At 41.8% G+C, this 5,512-nt stretch overlaps 1 long non-coding RNA gene across 1 annotated transcript; it reads right to left on the bottom strand.

Moving 5' to 3' along the window:
* Window positions 1-4,309: 4,309 nt before the first annotated feature.
* On the bottom strand, window positions 4,310-5,512 carry LOC136825137 (uncharacterized). Its single transcript, XR_010849252.1, has 2 exons — window positions 5,059-5,512; window positions 4,310-4,701 (listed from the first exon to the last, which is right to left on the bottom strand). It is a non-coding gene; the product is annotated as an uncharacterized lncRNA (long non-coding RNA).

The raw sequence follows: 5,512 nt of genomic DNA, 5'->3' as shown, positions 1-5,512 counted from the left end.
GTTGGTCTCTCTTTATATACAGCTCTCAGCTTCAACAATGAAGGAAAATTTGCTGAAAGATGCGTCACTGACTTCTCTGGAGAGCAAGTGATGGTTCTCATGGACGGAGATAAACGTAAACAAATGGAATTTTCTCTTCTTCGAATTTGCTGATTGGAACTTTGGACCGGTGACTGACTCGCTTTTCCTTCTGTACTCACGTAAGTAGATCTTCGCTCTGTAATTTTGTAAAGGCTGACAATAAAGATTTGGTTATTTTTCTGGACTTATATTGTAATGATTTCATCTGCAGGCCTTTGCGTGTGAACTGAATACTGTTTTTTTTTATGACAGATTTGTTAACAGAAGTTCAAAGTCTTCATATTTTTTGGTAAAAAATGTTCTACAGGGAAGCAAGTGTAGTTAAATGATAGTTGGGATTTGTCTATGAAACGGCTCTCTCGCTCGTTCTTTTTCTCTTTTGCTAATGCTTGTTTACACATTAACGAAGTGTCCTCAGGTGTTGCTCAGAATAAGAAGAAGAAGAAGAGTCACAAGGCGGAATGCAGACAATTACGTAGCCTGGAGCAACTGAAGAAGTTCACATTTAACACTGAGCCTAGTAAGTCAGCAGTGCTGATAATAGATAGAAGAGCAAAGGGCAAGGAAGTTCACATAAGAACAGTTAAAAAAGGGCCCAATGAGCAGTGCAAACGAACATAAATACCTAGGAGAGTGGTACACCCAAAATGGCTCAAAAGAAACAAGTATTAAAACGAGAAAACAAAAGGTAGAGTACCGAAGAGAAATAATATGGAGACGTAAATAAAGTAGGAAATATGGCATCAGAAGCAAGGAAAAGATCCACAAAACAGCAGTGGTCCCAACACAGAGACCTGGAGCTACTTAACGGAAAATGACTCAAAGGATCTAGAGCAAACGCAATGCAGGATCCTCCGAGGAATGTATGGACAGCCGAAGGGCACGCCCTACTTGGGCATTATGGCGACGTCCGGCATATGGCCAGTAAACCTGTAGAATTGAATACAAGAAACTAATGCTATTCCATAATGTTCTAAATTCAGACGAGAAAAGATTAATCAAAGAAATAGCAGAAGACCAGTTAAGAGCCTCCTACGAACAGTGCTGGACAAAAGGCGTAGAAAATATAGGTGAAGTATACGTTAGTTTAACCAGACCACTGAGCTGATTAACAGCTCTCCTAGAAAGGGCTGGCCCGAAGGATTAGACTTATTTCACGTGGCTAGCAACCAACCGGTTACCTAGCAACGGGACCTACAGCTTATTGTGGAATCCGAACCACATTATGACGAGAAATGAATTTCTATCGCTGAAATAAATTCCTCTAATTCTTCATTGGCCGGCCGGAGAATCGAACGCGGGCGCAGGAGAGTGCTAGCCGAGGACGATATCGACCCATCCAACGAGGAACTTAGCAAGATAAAAGGTATGAGAAACTATGCCAAAAAAAGAACTGAAAAAGGAAATAAAGCAAGATATTGAAAAGACGTTGAAAGAAAAGACGAAAGAAATGAAGAAACTGAGATTCACAGATAACTCTGAAGAAAATAAGTACCTAAGGGAACTGGAAACAAAGGATGCATAATAATGCATAATAATGAAAACCAGGCTGAATATGTTGAACCTGAAAGCTAACTACAGGGGAAGATATAAGGACGAGGTCTGTGATAACTGCAGAGTGGGGGAGGAGGCGGAGGACAGCACCGAACTTAACCTTAGAGGCCCGAACAGAAAACTAGTGGAATATCTAAGATTAGCCGTGAAAACAAAGGACGTCACCAACCTAGAAAGCGACTAACATCTGGGAGGTTTCGGGGGTAAGGTGCTGAATCAAATGAAGAACTATTAAATGCTATATATATAATGTAAAGTCGAAATCAAATTGTGTAAAATTGTATTCAAGGGAATAAAAGCTGTCGAAACTTCGTCAAGAGAGATTGTACTCTTCCGCAAGTTGTGGTATAGTTTTAAGTATTCTCTTGAAATTTACATAAAGTGGAAAAGTTAAGTATATCTTAGTTTAACCAGACCACTGAGCTGATTAACAGCTCTCCTAGAGAGGGCTAACCCGAAGGATTAGATTTATTTTACGTGGCTAAGAACCAACTGGTTACCTAGCAACGGGACCTACAGCTCATTGTGGAATCCGAACCGCGTTATGACGAGAAATGAATTTCTATCACCAGAAATAAATTCCTCTAATTCTTCATTGGCCGCTCGGAGAGTCGAACGCTGGGCCAACAGCGTGCTAGCCGAAAGCTCTACCCACCCGTCCAATGAAGAACGACGTAAAGTGGAAATGCGTGTTATGCAGGAGAAAGATCTTATGTTTCGTTGTTCGTATTTAGTAGTAAAAGATTTTGTCTTAGTTGTTTCGTGTGTTTGATTGTAAGTATACTTGTAGTATTGCTTAACTACTAGTTAGTCGAAGGTTTGGTTTCGGTCAAAGACGGCCGTGAAGGCAGTCGCTTCATAGCTTTAACGTAGAGTGGTTCGAGCTGGTTGGGAACTCATGAATGCAGCCATAATTGTCGGTGTCTACAAATCCATTCAAGTATTCCTATTCATTTGAAAGTACATTGAGGGAAACCTTCTTTAGAAGATGCATATCGAATTATGAGGAGAATTTCTTGAGGTATACTTTAGATGAGGGTAGTGAAATAGAGACTGCGCTTACGCTAGTCGAACTGTACGTCCTTGGGCAAGGATATACCTGCAGAATTTGTGGAAGCAACAACTAGATTGGGATGAACAACTCCCAGACCCGTTACAGAACCAGTGGGTTGAGTTATCCGAAGACTTAGAAAAATGTCTTGATATTTTCTTTCCTAGGAACACTAGCCTACGAAAGGGGGATTCCTTGCACATATTCTGCCATGCCAGCGAGTCAGCATATGGTTGTGTAGCTTATAGAGTAAAGAACGAAAACTCTTGTTTAATGATGGCAAAGGCAAGAGCAGCGCCTATTAAAGAATTAAGTGTTCCGAAGATTGAATTGATGGCATTGTTGCCAGCAGCAAGAATGGCCAAATTCATTAAAGAATCCTTTGAGCAGGATGAGTTTGTGGAACTGTTCGTTTGGTCGGACAGTAAAGTCGCCCTAAGTTGGCTAGTATGGAAGAGTGTTCTGCCTGTGTTTGTGAAGAACAGAATACAGGAAATTAACTCTTTAATTCCAGAGGCGGTCTTGTCCTATGTGCCTACAGATGATAATCCCAGCGACTGGTTGACACTTGGGAAAAGGACAGAAATGATCTTGGATAGTTCTTTCTGGTGGGAGGGACCCCTTGGTTAAAAAATTCCTCTTGGCCAATAGATAGGTCATGGGTTGGTGGATCACTTGTGCAGGGTAGGGAAGAGAACATTTTGGTCAATACTGTAGGGGACAACCTGAGTGGTAATACTCACTTGCTGAATTGGGAGAGATTCAGCAAGGTTAAAAAGGTCTGTAGGACCACAGCGTGGATCCTACGACTTTTTGAATAATTGTAGGAGTTCAATCAGTATGAAGAGGGATGGTGAATTGACCTTGGAAGAACTCCAAGAGGCAAAGAATAAGACCATTGCCATCAAACAGAGAGAATATTTTCAAGATGAATACGAGAGTTTGATGAAGGGTAAGAAAAAGAAAACTGGCTCTCGTACACCTGGACAACGGGGTAATAAGGTGTATAAGGGTAGACTAGAACACGCACAGTTACCCAAATCCGTTAAGTTTCCCACACTATTGCCGAAGAGTTGCTATGTTACTCGGGTAATTATTAAAGAACATCATGATGCTAATGCTGATATGAGTGTAAATGCCACTGTGGCGAGGAGTGTCAGACAGGAGTTCTGGATCCCACAGATAATGCAACTAATTAAGAGTATAATACACCATTGTGTTATTTGTAGGAGAACGCAGGGGAGGCCTATAGGCTCAATATAGTTCCTCCATTACCTGAGTTCAGGGTGCAGTGCAAGCAACCTTTCAATACCATATAGGATATACGACAACAATGACGATTTGAAATGCTATACTTATTCTGAGTGAGTCGGAATAAAAGCTTCGCACCTCATGAGAATCGTGTATAGTGTGCCCGCAATTGTGTTTGTGCAGTGAGCGCTTAGGGACCAGGAACCAGGAACCTAAATCATCCTGGACATGATTAGTTAGCCTATAACCTTTTCTAGAGGCCCAAAACACTTCTCTTTTGCCCATTAAAAGCTTATCACACACTCCTCCGCCTTTGGGGATGAACTGACAGTTGTAATCCTCAGCCGTATTCACGAAAATCAAAACGACAGATAATGCATTTTATACTTTATTCAGTCACAGTTCCTAGGAAACAGTTAAAAGTAGTAAGTGGAGGGAGCAGACAGTCATTTACATATATCCCAGAAGAGCGTCTCAGTCCGTAGTAGCGTACAGGACTTTAGGAGAAGACTCGACCAAGTCGTAGGATATGGAGACGATAGAGATCCTGTACTTGGTGTGGGGGAGGAGATCGGTGATTTCCTCGTGGTAAACATGGTTTCCTTCTCCTTCTGCGTCCTTCGGCAAGACGTTGGACAAGGCCGGCTGCCATGAAGTCTCGTAGGCCACGATGGGACATGAGGAGTCGTCGGGATCCTCGAAGGATACGTTGATGGTGGTGGAAGTGACACTGTCCACCCTCGCGTTGATAGGGGGATTTGGAACTGCGAGAAAATAGTGAAAGAGATGAAAAATCATTTAGGTTGGTAATTAGTAAGTCTCACTTGGAGATTAGGCCTATAGTTTATTATTTTTGAAGCATAACACCCCAGAAAAAGGGGGACAATAACGCTATAGATACAAAAATTACTGTCTTCGTAACGTATGAACCATTCTCAAGTACTTTCCGCCCAAGAAACAAAACATTAGATGCGTCAGCGCTGAAATTAACTGCATAACAAGCGTGAAATCTCGAGGAAATGAAAATAATTGAATACTCTTCCCTCTGGCAGCTTCGAGGACCACTAAATCCTCGCTCGAGGACGACAGAAAAATATCAAACAAACAGAAAAAAAACTTACCGCAGTTCTTCGGCTGAGGAACAGCCGTTGCAAAAGCAACCAGTAAGACCGCGGAGAGGAGGAAGAAGAAGCCCTTCATCTCGATTAGCTATTTGTAGTGTTGGTTCCTCGAAGTTTGGGGAAGTTGTGTTGATTCTGTGGCGTTGGTCTCTCTTTATATACAGCTCTCAGCTTCAACAATGAAGGAAAATTTGCAGAAAGATGCGTCACTGACTTCTCTGGAGAGCAAGTGATGGTTCTCATGGACGGAGATAAACGTAAACAAATGGAATTTCCTCTTCTTCGAATTTGCTGATTGGAACTTTGGACCGGTGACTGACTCGCTTTTCCTTCTGTACTCACGTAAGTAGATCTTCGCTCTGTAATTTTGTAAAGGCTGACAATAAAGATTTGGTTATTTTTCTGGACTTATATTGTAATGATTTCATCTGCAGGCCTTTGCGTGTGAACTGAA

Source organism: Macrobrachium rosenbergii, chromosome 37, assembly GCF_040412425.1.
Source record: "Macrobrachium rosenbergii isolate ZJJX-2024 chromosome 37, ASM4041242v1, whole genome shotgun sequence".
Taxonomy (NCBI): domain Eukaryota; kingdom Metazoa; phylum Arthropoda; class Malacostraca; order Decapoda; family Palaemonidae; genus Macrobrachium; species Macrobrachium rosenbergii.
The sequence above is the reverse complement of the archived record's forward strand: the minus strand, read 5'-3'. Positions and strand labels throughout refer to the sequence as shown.